This window comes from Mirounga angustirostris, unplaced genomic scaffold, assembly GCF_029215605.1.
Source record: "Mirounga angustirostris isolate CCGP_5_RB_7025 unplaced genomic scaffold, mMirAng1.0.hap1 SCAF_9, whole genome shotgun sequence".
Classification (NCBI taxonomy): Eukaryota; Metazoa; Chordata; class Mammalia; order Carnivora; family Phocidae; genus Mirounga; species Mirounga angustirostris.
In genome coordinates this window covers 151,757-169,648 of record NW_026991717.1, presented here as the reverse complement: position 1 = coordinate 169,648, position 17,892 = coordinate 151,757, and the positions used below count along the sequence as shown (strand labels likewise).

The window sequence follows — 17,892 nt, the reverse complement described above, 5'->3', positions numbered from 1 at the left end:
CTTGGCTGAGGTCTTACATCCGTGACCTTGACCCAAGTCATCCTAAACCAATCATAAACGTAGGCTGCAAACAGGCTGACCCCTTGCTCTCCTGTTTCTGATTGGCACCACTAACTCTTTGCTCAGTGGGTCCTGAAGCCTTCATCAATCTTGGTGTCAGTCTTGCTCCTTCCCCCAGGAGACCTGAGGCAGGAAAGCATCCTCAAGCTATAGGGACAACCGATCTAAGATGCTATAATTGCATCCAGCCAGTCACTAACTACTGTCCATTTTTTCTCTGTGAACTCTACTTCCATCATCTTCGGTCCTGCTGTCACCTCGCTGATTATTATTATTTTTTTATTCTTATGTTAATCCCCATACATTACATCATTAGTTTTAGATGAAGTGTTCCATGATTCATTGTTTGTGCACAACACCCAGTGCTCCATGCAGAATGTGCCCTCCTCAATACCCACCACCAGGCTAACCCATCCTCCCACCCACCTCCCCTCTAGAACCCTGTTTGTTTTTCAGAGTCCATCGTCTCTCATGGTTTGTCTACCCCTCCGATTTCCCCCGCTTCATTCTTCCCCTCCTGCTACCTTCTTCTTCTTCTTTTTTTTTTTTTCTTAACATATATTGCATTATTTGTTTCAGAGGTACAGATCTGAGATTCAACAGTCTTGCACAATTCACAGTGCTTACCAGAGCACATACCCTCCCCAGTGTCTATCACCCAGTCACCCCATCCCTCCCACCCCATCCCCCACTCCAACAACCCTCAGTTTGATTCCTGCGATTAAGAATTCCTCATATCAGTGAAATCATATGATACATGTCTTTCTCTTTTTGACTTATTTCACTCAACATAATACCCTCCAGTTCCATCCACGTCATTGCAAATGGCAAGATCTCATTCCTTTTGATGGCTGCATAATATTCCATTGTATATATATACCACATCTTCTTTATCCATTCATCTGTCGATGGACATCTTGGCTCTTTCCACAGTTTGGCTATTGTGGACATTGCTGCTATAAACATCGGGGTGCACGTACCCCTTCGGATCCCTACTTTTGTATCTTTGGGGTAAATACCCAGTAGTGCAATTGCTGGATCATATGGTACCTCTATTTTCAACTTTTTGAGGAATCTCCATACAGTTTTCCAGAGTGGCTGCACCAGCTTGCATTCCCACCAACAGTGTAGGAGGGTTCCCCTTTCTCCGCATCCCCGGCAACATCTGTCGTTTCCTGACTTGTTAATTTTAGCCATTCTGACTGGTGTGAGGTGGTATCTCATTGAGGTTTTGATTTGGATTTCCCTGATGCCGAGCGATATTGAGCACTTTTTCATGTGTCTGTTGGCCATTTGGATGTCTTCTTTGGAAAAATGTCTGTTCATGTCTTCCGCCCATTTCTTGATTGGATTCTTTGTTCTTTGGGTGTTGAGTTTGCTGAGTTCTTTATAGATTTTGGATACTAGCCCTTTATCTGATATGTCATTTGCAAATATCTTCTCCCATTCTGTCGGTTGTCTTTTGGTTTTGTTGACTGTTTCCTTTGCTTTGCAAAAGCTTTTTATCTTGATGAAGTCCCAATAGTTCATTTTTGCCCTTGCTTCCCTTGCCTTTGGCGATGTTTCTAGGAAGAAGTTGCTTCGGCTGAGGTCAAAGAGGTTGCTGCCTGTGTTCTCCTTTAGGATTTTGATGGACTCCTGTCTTACATTGAGGTCTTTCAACAATTTGGAGTCTATTTTTGTGTGTGGTGTAAGGAAATGGTCCAGTTTCATTCTTCTGCATGTGGCTATCCAATTTTCCCAACACCATTTGTTGAAGAGACTGTCTTTGTTCCACTGGATAGTCTTTCCTGCTTTGTCGAAGATTAGTTGACCATAGAGTTGAGGGTCCATTTCTGGGCTCTCTATTCTGTTCCATTGAACTATGTGTCTGTTTTTGTGCCAGTACCATGCCGTCTTGATGATGACAGCTTTGTAATACAGCTGGAAGTCCGGAATTGTGATGCCGCCGGCTTTGCTTTTCTTTTTCAATATTCCTCTGGCTATGCGGGGTTTTTTCTGGTTCCATACAAATTTTAGGATTATTTGTTCCATTTCTTTGAAAAAAGTGGATGGTATTTTGATGGGGATGGCATTGAATGTGTAGATTGCTCTAGGTAGCATTGACATCTTCACAATATTTGTTCTTCCAATCCATGAGCATGGAACGTTTTTCCATTTCTTTGTGTCTTCCTCAATTTCTTTCATGATTATTTTATAGTTTTCTGAGTATAGATCCTTTGTGTCTTTGGTTAGATTTATTCCTAGGTATCTTATGGTTTTGGGTGCAATTGTAAATGGGATGGATTCCTTAATTTCTCTTTCTTCTGTCTTGTTGTTGGTGTATAGGAAAGCCACTGACTTTTGTGCATTGATTTTATATCCTGCCACTTTACTGAATTCCTGTATGAGTTCTAGCAGTTTTGGGGTGGAGTCTTTGGGGTTTTCCACATAAAGTATCATATCATCTGCAAAGAGTGAGAGTTTGACTTCTTCTTTGCCAATTTGGATGCCTTTGATTTCTTTTTGTTGTCTGATTGCTGTGGCTAGGACTTCCAATACTATGTTGAATAGCAGTGGTGATAGTGGACATCCCTGCCGCGTTCCTGACCTTAGGGGGAAAGCTCTCAGTTTTTCCCCATTGAGAATAATATTTGCTGTAGGTTTTTCATAGATGGCTTTTATAATATTGAGGTATGTACCCTCTATCCCTATACTCTGAAGAGTTTTGATCAAGAAAGGATGCTGTACTTTGTCAAAAGCTTTTTCTGCATCTATTGAGAGGATCATATGATTCTTGTTCTTTCTTTTGTTAATGTATTGTATCACATTGATTGATTTGCGGATGTTGAACCAACCTTGCAGCCCAGGGATAAGTCCCACTTGGTCATAATCCTTTTAATATACTGTTGGATCCTATTGGCTAGTATTTTGGTGAGAATTTTTGCATCCATGTTCATCAGGGATATTGGTCTGTAATTCTCCTTTTTGATGGGGTCTTTGTCTGGTTTTGGGATCAAGGTAATGCTGGCCTCATAAAATGAGTTTGGAAGTTTTCCTTCCGTTTCGATTTTTTGGAACAGTTTCAGAAGAATAGGTATTAATTCTTCTTGAAATGTTTGGTAAAATTCCCCTGGGAAGCCATCTGGCCCTGGGCTTTTGTTTTTTGGGAGATTTTTGATGACTGATTCAATTTCCTTAGTGGTTATAGGTCTGTTCAGGTTTTCTATTTCATCCTGGTCAGTTTTGGTAGTTGATACATCTCTAGGAATGCATCCATCTCTTCCAGGTTATCTAATTTGCTGCCATAGAGTTGCTCATAATATGTTCTTATAATTGTTTGTATTTCTTTGGTGTTGGTTGTGGTCTCTCCTCTTTCATTCATGATTTTGTTGATTTGGGTCATTTCTTTTCTCTTTTTGATAAGTCTGGCCAGGGGTTTATCAATCTTGTTAATTCTTTCAAAGAACCAGCTCCTAGTTTCGTTGATCTGTTCTACTGCTCTTTTGGTTTCTATTTCATTGATTTCTGCTCTGATCTTTATGATTTCTCTTCTCCTGCTGGGTTTAGGCTTTATTTGCTCTTCTTTCTCCAGCTCCTTTAGGTGTAGGGTTAGGTTGTGTACTTGAGACCTTTCTTGTTTCTTGAGAAAGGCTTGTATTGCTATATACTTTCCTCTTAGGACTGCCTTTGCTGCATCCCAAAGATTTTGAACAGTTGTGTTTTCATTTTCATTGGTTTCCATGTATTTTTTTAATTCTTCTTTAATTTCCTGGTTGACCCATTCATTCTTCAGTAGGATGCTCCTTAGCCTCCATGTATTTGAGTTCTTTCCGACTTTCCTCTTGTGATTGTGTTCTAGTTTCAAAGCATTGTGGTCTGAAAATAGGCAGGGAATGATCCCAATCTTTTGGTACCGGTTGAGACCTGATTTATGACCTAGGATGTGATCTATTCTGGAGAATGTTCCATGGGCACTAGAGAAGAATGTGTATTCCGTTGCTTTGGGGTGGAATATTCTGAATATGTCTGTGAAGTCCACTTGGTCCAGTGTGTCATTTAAAGTCTTTATTTCCTTGTTGATCTTTTGCTTACACGATCTGTCCATTTCAGTGAGGGGGGTGTTAAAGTCCCCCACTATTATTGTATTGTTGTCGATGTGTTTCTTTGCTTTTGTTATTAATTGCCTTATGTAATTGGCTGCTCCCATGTTAGGGGCATAGATATTTACAATTGTTAGATCTTCTTGTTGGATAGACCCTTTAAGTATGATATAGTGTCCTTCCTCATCTCTTATTACAGTCTTTGATTTAAAATCTAATTTGTCTGATATAAGGATTGCCATCCCAGCTTTCTTTTGTTGTCCATTAGTATGGTAAATGGTTTTCCACCCCCTCACTTTCAATCTGGGGGTGTCTTTGGTTCTAAAATGAGTCTCTTGCAGACAGCATATCGATGGGTCTTGTTTTTTAATCCAGTCTGTTAGCCTGTGTCTTTTGATTGGGGCGTTTAGCCCATTTACATTCAGGGTAACTATTGAAAGATAGGAATTTAGTGCCATTGTATTGCCTGTAAGGTGACTGTTACCATATATTGTCTGTGTTCCTTTCTGGTCTATGTTGCTTTTAGGGTCTCTCTTTGCTTAGAGGTCCCCTTTCAAGATTTCCTGTAGGGCTGGTTTTGTGTTTGCAAATTCCTTTAGTTTTTGTTTGTCCTGGAAGCTTTTTATCTCTCCTTCAATTTTCAATGACAGCCTAGCTGGATAGAGTATTCTTGGCTGCCTATTTTTCTCATTTAGTGCTCTGAATATATCCTGCCAGTCCTTTCTGGCCTGCCAGGTCTCTGTGGATAGGTCTGTTGCCAATCTAATGTTTCTACCCTTGTAGGTTACATATCTCTTCTCCCGAGCTGCTTTCAGGATTTTCTCTTTGTCTATGAGACTCGTAAGTTTTACTATTAGATGTCGGGGAGTTGACCTATTTTTATTGATTTTGAGAGGGGTTCTCTGTGCTTCCTGGATTTTCATGCCTGTTTCTTTCCCCAAATTAGGGAAGTTCTCTGTTATAATTTGCTCCATTATACCTTCTGGCCCTCTCTCTCTTTCTTCTTCTTCTGGGATCCCAATTATTCTAATGTTGTTTCGTCTTATGGTATCGCTTATCTCTCGAATTCTGCCCTCATGATCCAGTAGTTGTTTATCTCTCTTTTTCTTAGCTTCTTTATTTTCCATCATTTCATCTTCTATATTACTGATTCTCTCTTCTGCCTCATTTATTCTAGCAGTTAGCGCCCCCATTTTTGATTGCACCTCATTAATAGCCTTTTTGATTTCTACTTGGTTGGATTTTAGCTCTTTTACTTCTCCAGAAAGAGTTTCTCTAATAACTTCCATATTTTTTTCAAGCCCAGCTAGTATCTTTAAAGTGATGATTCTGAACTCTAGATCTGACATCATACTAATGTCCGTATTGAGTAGGTCCCTGGCAGTTGGTACTGCCTCTTGTTCTTTTTGTTGAGGTGATTTTTTCCGTCTTGTCATTTTGTGCAGAGGAGAATAGATTAATGAGAGAACAAAATGCTAGCAGAGTAACCACGTCCCCAGAAAATATACTCTAAACAAATCAGAAAAGACCTGAAGCAGTGGGATAAGAAGGGGAAAGAGAGAAAAAAGAAAAAGAAAAAAAGAAAAAGAAAAAGATAAAAACAAAAACAAACCAAACAAAACAACAACAACAAAAGAAAAACCAGTATGTGATCAAATATCATCTATATGGTATATAGACCAGTGCCACACACTAGATTTGGGGTGTATTTTGGTCTTTTAGAAGAAAGTGTCTCCCAAAATTTTAAAGAAAGAAAAACTTACATATGTACAAAAATAAGGGTTGATATGATGAAGGGATGGAAAATGACTGTAAAAATGGAAATTATAAAAAATTTTATAAAAGGAATTGATAAGAAGTTGTTTGAAAAAAGAAAGAAGAGGATTTGAAAAAAGAAAAAAAGAAAAAGAAAAAAAAAAGAGAGAGGATGTGATCAGGCAGGGGAATAGAAAACACCATATACTAGAGATTTAGGGTATATTTTAATCTGTTAGAAGAAACTATCTCAAAATTTTAAAGAGAGAACAACTTATATATATAAGCCAAAAATATGGGTAACTACTATGAAGGAATAGAATATGACTCTAAAAATGAAAAATAAAAATGTTTCTTTAAAAAAAGGGATTGATAAGATGTTGGTTGAAAAAGGGAAAAAGAAAAATTCAAAAAGAAAAAAAGAAAAAAAGACAGTTAAAAAAATTAACTCTGAAAGACTAAAGAATCATGGTTAAAAAGCCATGAATTCTATGTGCAGTAGTCCCCTAGCGCTGGAGTTCTGCCGTTCTCATTGATCAGTAAACTTGCTCTTGGCTGGCTGTTCTTGCTGATCTTTTGGGGAGGGGCGTGTTGCCGTGGTTTCCAAATGTCTCTGCCGGAGGCGGAATTGCCCCGCCCTTGCCCCCTCCTGGCTAAGTCATCTGCTCGGGTTTGCTCTCCGGGGCTTTTGTTCCCTGCGAGCTTTCCGTCCAGCTTTGGAGGCGGAGAGTGAAGATGGCGGCCTCCCAATCTCCGCCCCGGAGGAGCCGAGAACTCGGGCCCCGCTCCTCAGTGAGCCCCCAGAGAAAAGCCATCAGTCACTCCCGTCTCCCCGGTCTGCAGCTGCACTCCGTGCTCAACCGGCCTGTGACCGTGCGTCTCTATCTCTGGCACCCGACCCTGGGTGGAGTCTCCAAACCCAGCAGATCCCTGCGGTGCGCTCCGCGCGGCTCCTCCCGGGGGAGGAAGGTGAGTCTCCCTGGATCTGCCGCTTGTTGGGTCCCTGCTGGAGGAGCAGGGGCCCGACTGTGCCGCGGATCACGGTCAATGGCAACCCCGAGCTGAGAGCCCGCGCCTGGGCTTCGCCTCTGCAGCCGGCTTCCCTGCTCCGTTACCTGGGAGCTCTGCCACACTCAGGCACCCCCGGTCTTTCTGTGACCCCGAGGGTCGTTAGACCACACTGTCCCGGAGGGTTCCACCCCCCGCTTAGCCACCAGAGTGACGTCCCTCAGTGGAGCAGACTTTTAAAAGTTCCGATTTTGTGCTCCGTGGTTCTATCACTTGCCAGAAGCGGCCGACGGAGTCCCCTCCCCCGCCGTCTATCCTCCCGAATATCACCGCGGATTCACTTCTCCGCACGTCCTACCTTCCAGAAAGTGGTCACTTTTCTGTTCAGAGAGTTGTTGCTCTTCTTTTCTTTGATCTCCTGTTGAGTTTGTAGGTGTTCAGAATGGTTTGATCCCTATTCAGCTGAATTCCTGAGAGGAGACGAAATCCAGGTCTCCTAGTCCTCTGCCATCTTGCTCCGTCACCTCGCTGATTCTTGCAATGAGCCAGAAGAGCTGCACAGAACCCCTGAGGTCCCCAGTGATGTCCACAGGGGACCCCGGAGGCTGTTAGGAGCCAGTCTCTGGGAGGATTTCTGAGGCCTCGGGGCTGTATATTGGGAAAAGGTCCCTGGGGCCTTCCTGAGCTCCACTAGGAGAGAATCCCGGGAGACTGCCTGAGGCTGTGTCAGGAGGGAGTCCCTGCGGATCCACTGAAACTTTATTGGAAGATCTCTGGAGATTCCCTGAGGTCATGTAAAGACAGGATCCCAGAAGAGCTCATCAGGCTATGCAACAAAGGAGCCCTGAGGATCTAGTGAGGGTTTGTCAGCTGGGGATCACCAAGGATCCATTAAGATCACACCAAAGAGAAGATTCCTGGAGTTTCTATGGTGACAAAAGGGGGTCCCTGGAGAGTTCCCATGGTTGTCATTCATCCAACACACACAGAGGCAGAAGACCTAGGCCCCACTGAGCAGGATCTCACAAGCTACCTGTGGACACAGAGATCATAAAAACAGTCAGGTAAATGTTGTAGGGTGGGTACAAGGACCTGTGGAAAGGGCATAAAATTCGGTGTCCGTGAGGTGAGCGAGCCATTCTGCTCTCCCGGGAGGGGCAGCCTTTGGGGGTGGTGGGCATACGGCTGACATACTGATGTAAAGAACCCGGCGCAGATCTTGCGTGGGGCAAGAACTCCATCAGTGCTACCCATCAGTAAGCGAGGGGCACGGGCAAACTTACACATGCAGCCCAATTCTTGTCTCACGAGAGAACTGGCGGAGGTGTGTCCACGGACTGTCCTGCAGTCGTGAAAGGCCAGGACCTGGCTTCTTGGTCCGGGTCCGCGACCAAGAGAAATCCAGTGCCAGTCACGCACGTCACCCCACATCTTCGTTGGCTACGTCAAGTTAAAAAAAGCAAACACCGAAACACCGAAAAATAACTTCAGCAACTGTTATTTTACCACGTAACCAACGCAGACTCGCTCTTTTTAAAGATTTTATTCACTTGAGCGAGCTCTCGAGAGAGCGAGGGCACTAGCCGGGTCGGGGTCAGGGCTCAGAGGTCGGGTGGGCGCGTGGGCCCGCGGGGCTGCGGGTGGAGTCGGGGGTCTGGGAAGGGGTGAGCTGGGCTGGGAGAGGGCTGCTGGGGACGAGAGGGACGTTAGGGGGCCGGGGGGGCTCGAGCGCAGGGTCTGGGCGGTGACGGGGGCTGCTCGCAGACCGAGGCTTGAAGGGAGGAGGAACAGCTGCGCGCGAGTCTTCCCGAGGCCGCAGGCTCTCCTCGGTGACATCCCGGGCGCCCTGGGAAGCCGAAGGGGACGGACTCGGGTCGCGCTGCGAAGGGTTCGGGGGAGTGCGGACCTGGCCCGCTGGCCGGGCGATCGCCTCTCCGGGGGGCGCGGCGGTGGGACCCACTTGAATGGCCTTCTTGTCCCTCCCGCGCTCGGCTGCGTTTGGCCTCGAGCTCGAGGACTCGCTCCGGTGGATTTGAGCCTCCCTGTGAATTTCCACGTACCCCACCTTCTGGCCGCAAAACCAACTCCTTTCTTGAGTCCACAGCAGGAAGCGAATTAAGAAAAAGAAATTAAACAAAAAATGAAGTGCGTGCAATGACCCGGGTGCACCCTGGAAGCTGTTTGGCTCCAAAGTCCTGATCAGCGTGCGGCTGATCCCCGGCCCGCGCCCCGGGGAAGGTGAAGACAGTGCGTGGACAGTGCCTGGCAAACGTAGATTAGAGAGAAACGGATGTCAAGATTTCTTTTTCTTTTTTAAAGATTTTATTTATTTATTTGAGAGAGAGAGCATGAGAGAGAGGGGGGAGGGTCAGAGGGAGAAGCAGACTCCCTGCCGAGCAGGGAGCCCGATGCGGGACCCGATCCCGGGACTCCAGGATCGTGACCCGAGCCGAAGGCAGTCGCTTAACCAACTGAGCCACCCAGGCGCCCCACGATTTTATTTATTTAAGAGAGAGAGAGCATGAGAAGGGGGAGGGTCAGAGGGAGAAGCAGACCCCCCGCCGAGCAGGGAGCCCGATGCGGGACTCGATCCCGGGACTCCAGGATCGTGACCCGAGCCGAAGGCAGTCGCCCAACCGACTGAGCCACCCAGGCGCCCCAGATGTCAAGATTTCTTTTTCTTTTTTTTAAAGATTTTATTTATTTATTTGAGAGAGAGAATGAGAGAGAGCACATGAGAGGGGGGAGGGTCAGAGGGAGAAGCAGACTCCCCGCCGAGCAGGGAGCCCGAGGCGGGACTCGATCCCGGGACTCCAGGATCATGACCCGAGCCGAAGGCAGTCGCTTAACCAACTGAGCCACCCAGGCGCCCTGCCATCATCTTTTAAATTATGGAGTCTTACCAAAAAAACTGTGTCACTGGTGTATCTCTAGTAGGTGATTTGGCCAGGGTCTCACACTGCATGAGAGGTGGTCTTGCCAGTAGCCCCCCCTCCTCTATTCACGCTGGTCCTTAGGTTGTCTATTTGGCTGGGGCTTTCTTAGAAACTTCTGGATGAAGCAGGATGTGTGATGTGGTGGAAGCACCTCTGACTTGGTTCTGTGGTCTGGGTTTCAGCCTTTTTTTTTCTATTAATCTCTGTGTGACTTTCACCAGGTCATGTCACCCCTGGGGCCATCAGTTTCTGCCAGTGTAACCTGCTGAAGCTGGATGAGACCTAAGTGGCTGAGATCTCCAGGCACATATTTGTTCGGTCTGGTCCGATTCTCTTTGATGAGCATGAGAGAGGGCCTCTTGGAGGAGCTTTGAGAGTTTGAAAATTCATTCATTCAGTAGATATTTGTTTAACCAACTCTTGGTGCCAATAACAGTTCCAGGGGCTAGAGATACACCAGTGAACAAAACAGCTCAGAACCAGTGCTGTCTCAGAGCTTACAGCGGAGCTGGAGGGGCAGAGAATAGAGACCATGACTAAGTTAAGAAGAGAGTTACCCCCGAGAAGGTGGGAACTGTTATCCTGTTATTGAAACCTAAAGCAGAGAATTGGGATTGGGAGGCATGTGGAGTGGGGAGGGTTTCCCGGTGATAAGGTGGCCAGAGGTCTCACAGAGGAGGTAACATTTGAGCAGGACTCACAGGAGGGGAGCGAACAGGCCCCCTGGGTGGCTGGGAGGACAGTGGTCTGGGCAGAGGGCCAGTGGAAAGTCCCCGGTTGGGAGCGACAGCGGTGTGCTCGAGAAGAGCGGGGGGCCTGGTGCCTGGAGCCAAGGGAGGAGGGGGAGAGTCCTGGGGCACGAGGTCCGGAAGCTGGTGGGGGCGGGCCTCGTGGTCACAGTGGAAAGACGTGGGCTTCCTGTCTCTTATTCTGACGGGGGAGCGCTTTGGAGGGTCTTGGCAGAGGTGTGGCAGGATCCCTTTGGCCTCTGGGTGGATGGCAGGTTAGGGGCTGGGAGGGAAGGACGGACGCAGGGAGACCAGTTCGGAGGCTGTGGTGAACGTCCGGGTGAGAGAGGACGGTGGTGCTGCAAGAGTCAGAGGGCGGGTGGTGGGGATCAGGACGGGTTCAGTCTGTGACTCTCTGGGGCTGGTTCTCTCTTGGGCCAGCGACCCACTTGGCTCCGAGGGGCGGCTGCCCTCTGCAGTTGTGGGTGGCACTCTTGCCACACTTAGCTGTCAGTGGCAGGACGAAGTCACCGCCCACCGCGGTGCGAGCGCAGGCGGCCCTCCCGCGTGGGTCCGCCGGGGCCGCGAGCGCTGCGCACAGGAGGCCGTGCGGGCGGTGGGGCCTGTGGAGGGCGACGTTTGTGAGCGGGATGGAGGCAGGAAGGGCCCAGATTGAATCGGCAAGGCTGTGGGTGCTTGGGGTGGAGCTGGAGGAGAAGACAGCTCACGGTGTTGTGGCTCCGACAGCTTTCAGCTTCCAGCGGTCACAGCCCGAGGAGTCTCCGAGCCGGTGAGACATCAGCTCCACCGTCATTGTAACAGGCCGCCATCACTCATCAGCTGAGGGGAGGACTTGTTGGGGGCACAGTTCATTCGTTCAGAACGCATTCTGTGTGCCAGGTCCCGTGCTGAATGCTGAGCCAAGAGATGTGGCTCTCATAGGCTGCTGGGGTGAGGGAGACGGTAAGCACATTGGTATGTTCTTCAAAGGTCATCATCTGGGGGCGTTGGCAGAAGCACAGGACCCTGCGTCAATGGAAGGCCATGCCCTTCCAGAAGAGGTCATGCCTGACCTGAGACCTGTAGGTGGAGAGGGAGCCAGCCCACAGAGATGCACAGATGCGGAGATGCGGGGTGGGCGTCAGAGCACTCCTGGCAGGGGAAGGGTGCTGCGGGGACCCTGGGGCTGGGGAGGAGGACGGCAGGAGGGGAGCCTTGTGAGAAGAGGGGTGGGAGGCGGGCAGGGCTTGGAAGGCCATAGAAAAGGGCCGCAACGAAGCACTGAAGGGTGGCGATCACCAGGGTTCTGGCCGGAGGGATGGGGCGTGGTTGCAGAATGATGAACCCCAAAGATGTCTGCATCCTTATCCCTGGAACCTGGAACCAGACCACATGGCCAAAGAGTGGAAGGTGCAGATCTGCTGACCCTGAGGTGGTACCTTTTCCTGGGTGGCCTGGTGGGTCCAGTAGAATGGAGTGAGCGCTTAAAAGTGGTCAGAATCAACAGCAGATGAACGCTTGTCTTGTCGCTGGCTCTGAAAGTGGAGGCGGGGGCCATGAGCCGGGGGGTGCGGTGGCCTCCAGCATTTGGAGTGGCCTTCTGCTTGCAGCCGGCGGGAACCTCGGTCCTACAACCGCAGGAAACTGGATTCTGCCAACAGCCTGCATGAGCAGGACGTGGACTCTCCCCAGAGCGTCCAGAAATGAGTGCAGTGGCCAACACCTACACTTTAGTCCCGTGAGAACTGCCTTGGACTCTGACCTCCAGACTTTAAGATAATAAGTGTGTTTCAGGCTGTGTGTGGAGGACCGTTAGAGCAGCCACAGCAAAACCCTGAGGTGGGAGGAGGAAGGTTGGAGGAATGTGCGGGAGGGATGTTGGATGGGAAGGGTTGTGGGTAGCCCTCCGCACCTGACCCTGCAGAGTCTTGCCCTTGAATGTGGACAGGGCACCTGCTTCCGTCTTCCCGGGTGGGCTGGCCCCTCACCTCCCACCTCTGCGAAGTGCATTTAGTCCCGAAGGACTGGAACAGCACTGGGAGGGCTCTTCCTCATGTCTCCTTGGGTCCAGGAACCAGGTGGAGGCCCTGCCTCTTTTTCCGGAAGCTCGGATCTGCTGCCCTGACCAGCTTGCTCTTGTGTTTTCAGAAACCTGTTTGTTTCCTTGCTTGTATTTTTGAAGTGGCTGTTTGGACGGAGTGCCTGCTTATTCCTCTCTTCCCGTGTTGCGAGGAGCCCGGGAGTCTCTCGGGTGGGTCTTTGTGTCCTGTGCGAGCGGGTCTCTCTGGGCTCCGTCTGTAAGTGGAGTTGGTCTTACTGTGCCAGCGCCTTGGAAGCACCGGGGGTGGGGGTGGGGGTGGTTTGCTATGCACACAGTTCCTCTTGCTTGTTTGTTTCTTGGTGGTCCTGTTTGATGTTACTAAATGCCTTTTTAGCTGGTCTGGAAACATTTTGAAAAATGAACTTGATGTGAATCATGTTTTTTCTCTTTTACATATTTGTCTAATGTAGCAAGTCTAGACTCTTATGGGTTAATCTTAAGTGAGGACAGAAATGATTAAAATAAATAAATCCCTGATGATTTTGATTAAACATTTTTTTTTTTTTTAAACTGAGAGCAGGGGCAAGTATTCCATTCCCCGAGGGCTGTGAAGACATGGTCGGAGGTCATGGGTGGGAACGAGTCAAAGTGCCCTGGGAGCCTACGTCTGTTTCTCTGTTCCCCAGACTGCCCTGGGCTAGCCCTGCCTGCGTGCAGCACGGAGGAGGACGGTGGCGCAGTGACCGGGGCCAGTATGGGACACCCGCCCCGCCCCGGCCTCTCCAGCAGCTCTGTCTCTAACCGCTCCTCAGCTTCCTGGTGCTCAGACGTGTGCAGTTTGGAGTCTGGCCCTGCAGGCCCTTCGGGGTGCAGCACGGGTCCGCCAGGGGGTCCTGCAGACAGCCGGGTGTCGGGATGGCCCTGTGCCGGGCCCTGGGAGCGCAGACAATGCCGAGCGAGGCTGCGGACAGACGTCCTGGGGCAGGGTTTTGTGCCACACCCCGGACGAGGCACTGTGGGCCTTGTTGTGACACTGCACGCTCGAGACTGCTTCTCTCCTGCCGGGGTCCTGACACGCGCCGCGCCGTCGGCCCTCCCTGCGGCCGGGGGTTTGCAGACCCGGAAGCCTGGGCTGTGGGTGGGTGGCAGAGCTGGCTCCCACTGCTGGCCCCTGGGCTCGGCCCTCGCCCGGCTCCTCTGGCCTGGGGGTCAGGAACGCGGTTCCCGTGCGCTCGGATTTGCACAGCGTGGGGGTTCTTCAGGAGGAGAGGAACAGCTTCTTCTAATTTCACCCTGATATTCCCTCCACAGGCCAGAGGCGGAGGGGTTGGGAGGCCCAGAGGGAATGGGGCAGCCTGGGTTCTTCCCGTCTGTGGGGCCCTGGGCTTGGGGGACTTTCATTTTGAGTATCCCTAGTCTTTGTGTTCCCCCATTCTGAAATGCTGTTTCCTCTTTTCTGGGGGTTAACATGGCAATTCCAGCCTGAGTGCTGAGGGTCACAGAGGTGGGTGCCCGTGGTCGTCAGTGGTTAGAACAGTGTGGACCGCCTGCAGTCACGTGAATTAAGGGCTGCAGATGCTGTTGCCGGGGCTCGCACAGCCGGCCGGGGAGCACGCGCACCAGGCCCTGTGGCAGCCCTGCCCGAGTGTGCTCCCGTCTGCCCAGTTGGTGCTGCCGAGCTTGCGTCTGTCCCAGGCCCGCGGCTCCTAAGCGAGTGAGCCGCCTCTGAGCCCAGGCATGCTAGTTCAGGGCAGAGCTGGACACTTCTGGGTCCCCGACGGCATTAGCTCTGTTCCCTGGGGACCCTCCTGGGTGTTCTTGCCCGTCCTGGCATCCATCCTCTGGGGGTCTGGAGTTCGCCGGCGCTGGTGTGTGCCTACTGCCCCGGCTGGCATGTCTGTCGTCTGCTGTCTTCCTTCTCACACAGCCTCTGCACTTGAGCTTGGCCATGCTGCTCGTGGCCAGCCCCCCTCGGTACGCTTCTCAAATGTGCCATGGAGCAGCTCTCCACCTGTTCCCGCGTATACCTTGCTCCAGTTTTGAAAGGACCCTTCTTTCAGTGAACCTTTGTATTCAACTAAAAGAATAAGGCTTGCTGGCTCTAAGGCTTATGCCCGGGGGAGACAAACAGCGCTTAATTCCTGTCTTCTGGATGAGCTCCTGATCCTTCACGGAAAGCCCTCCGCAGGGTGACTGGGAATGTCACGGGGCACTGGGCATGATGTGCGTGGAGAGCAGGGCAAAGGGCAGGGTCTTGGAAAGGGGACGGGTCCCTCGGCGCCACTGTGAACATTGGAGGCAGGGGGCAGTCCGTTTGAGGGTGTTGATACACGGGGTTCTCTAGTTTTTCCAGTGAACTTGTTTGCAGGGGGTGAGGCCAGCCAGTTGGTGGGACGATGTGTTGGGCTGTCGGCGTGGGGATCTAAAGGGGGCCTCTGGCCACGCTGCTTTCAGAATTCAGGCCGGCTCTGGGAGGAGAAAAGCATTTTCCTCCTCCTGTCGGGAGTGCTGGGCAGTTTGATGGGGTGGGGAAGGAGCACATAGGCCTGCCTCCGCCGACGGTAGCCGTCTGCCGGGCCGTCTGCCGGGTGAGCTGGTAGTGCCTCGGGTCGGGCCGCCGTGGCATGGCACAGCCCATGAGGACGTGGTGGCTCTGGGCCCCGTTTTGTTTTCTCTTTAGGATTGTGCTCTTTCTTGGATTAGTTTTCTGTTCCAAAACCACTCACTAGAGCTGTGTGGCATTTTATTTCCAGACCAAATGTGGATTCAGAGACCGGCCTGATTTTCAGTGGCTCAGTTGGGATGGGTCAGGCCAGGGAAATGCAGGAGCTGATCAGAGGGCGCTCTCCTGTTGGGTTCTGAGAGAGTGTGCTCTGTCCTGTGGAACTTAACTCCTTCACGTGTAAAAGGCTCAATCATTCAAATATTTGTATAACGAAGAAGCATTAAATGTCTCAAGCATTTATTGGATGCCTTCTGTGTGCACAACAGGCCCTAAAGTTTGCTGGCCTGGGCCCCTGCAGGGCAGTCTAGGGGGCGCTCCCAGTTCCTGGGGCAGCGTGGGCGAGGGAAGGGAGATGCTGGTGGAGGAGGGTGGGGGTGACCTCAAACTGGACCTTGAAGGACCGTCCGTTCCTATAGGTCCGTACTTGGTTGTGGGGGTGTTCTGTAGACAGGGCCCGGGGCTGGCCTGTGTGGCAGCCGAGTGGCTGCATGAAGGCCCAGCCGAGGAAAAGGTGAACAGGAGAGAAGAGCGTTGCTAGCAGGGACCTGACCGAGGGGGCTGGGCGTTCAGACAGGGTGGGCTGGAGGCCAGCGCTGGCCCCAAGCGGGGGTGTTGGTGTGGGGAGGGGCGGGAGAGGAACAGGGAAGGTTCCAGTTGTTCCCCAAGGGCGACAGGAAGACCTTGCAGACTTTGAGCTGGGGAGTGAAGCTGTCCCCCGACTGGCAGAGCCGAGACCAGAACCAGAGGCAGCTGCGTGGGACAGTGACAGAGGGGAGGGTGGAGCTGTGGGAAGTGGTTCAGGGTTTAGGAGGACGTGGAGATTGGCTGAATGCGAGTGGCCTGCTTCAGGGGGAGGGGAGGGGGGCCCTTGGGCTCCTGGATTGCCATTCATGGAGATTAGGTCATGGAGGGAGTTGGTGACCTGGGCAGGAGGAGAGACCGAGCCCCGATCCAGGGTGGTGGGGATAGCAGGTGGGTTTTGACGCCACAGACGTTGGCGGCCCAGGAGGGCCAGGAGCTGCTGGTGGCAGAGGGGCGTGGGGGGTGCAGGAGGCAGGGTGCGCTCGTTAGTCTTCTGCCTGATCCGTGGGGGTTGTCCCGGGGCTGGACACTGTGAGAAGTGGGCATGAGGTGTGGCAACTGGGGCAGAGCTGACTTCCGTAGTGGACCCGTTAATGTGAGGAGGGGAGTGTGTGGCTGAATTGCCAGTGGTGCCCCAGAGGCAGCGGTTTGAGAACCCTTTACCTAGAGACGGTCAGGAGCATCAGGAAAGAGCGTGGTTTCCCGTAAAGTGGGAAGAAGGCAGGGCTGGGGCCTCGGCTGTGGGGTGTGGAGGTCAGGAATGTGCAGAACAGTCTGAGGAGCCCCTGGACAGGCCGGCAGGAAAGGGGGTGCGGTGGCATGGGGGGATGGAGAGCAAGGTCGGAAGGGCTGGACGAGGTGCGTCTGGAGGCCAGACGAGGGCAGGAGGATTGAGGGAAGGTGGGACTTGGGGGTGGCTGGCCACCACGCTATACACTTTCCCTGCTGATTCCAAAGCCTCCTTTCTTCCTACTCATCGTATCTTCTGTTTTCCATAATACACACCCATCACTTTTGTCTGGGTTGAGGTCTCGTGGACGTAGAACATTGTAGGAGTTTTGGGTGACAGTGTAATGATTTGATACGTGTATATCTTGTGAGATGATCACCACAGCCTGTCCTTAACCTCCACCACCACACAAGGTTCAGATTGCTTTTCTTCTGGTGAGAACTTGTGAGGTCTTCTCTGTCAGCTGCTGTCAGGTCTGCGACACCGTGTTACTAACTGTAGTCACTGTCTGCCCACATCACTTCCCCAGGACTTATTTAAGTTTGTGTCTCCTGCCCACCTTCACCCTTTTGCCTGACTCCCCCCACATCAGGCAGCCACCAGCCTGTCCCCTGTATCTGTGAGTTCACACGTTCCTCTTCTCATGTGGAGGAGCACTTTATTGTAAACATGCTCATTTCCAAGATCTATTTCAAGAGACTGTCCATGGAGCAACCTGCTGATCGACTCAACAGCTGCCCGAGTCTCTGCTGGGTTCTGGGGGCCCCAAGGAGCATGACAGGAGACAAATCCTGTCCCTTTCACGGGGAGCTCTGGCCCCGTGGGGGCACTAGACGGCCAAGAGCGTGTGGGACAGGCTGAGCGGCAATGCCGGGTGGCGCGGCGCGGGTGTCATTGCTGGGAGAGCTCGAGAGGTGCCCCGGTCTGGGTCCGTGGGGCCACGTGTGCCTGCAGCTGGCTCCGCGGGGGCCGAGAGCTCCAGACTCTGCTGTGGGTGGAGGGACGATGGAATTGTTTGCTGTGGTGATAATGGTGCTTCACGCATTTTCCTCTGAAGCCCTCTAAAGTTAATTTCCTTGTAAAACTTACTTCTTCTGAATATTTTATAAACCTGGGGAACATCGCTGTGTGTTAGAGCGAGCCTAATGGTAAATCAGTCGCTAATTGAGTTCATATTTCAGAAAAGCATGTTGAGCACAGAGGGGGCGCAGCATGGTTTGTGAGCCCGGCCGGGGAGGCTGGTGG

The 17,892-nt window shown here is 51.2% G+C and overlaps 1 pseudogene; it reads left to right on the top strand.

The window, feature by feature from the left end:
• LOC135361503 (TBC1 domain family member 22A-like) overlaps window positions 1–17,892 on the top strand; it is a 126,643-nt pseudogene that overhangs the window by 20,039 nt on the left and 88,712 nt on the right.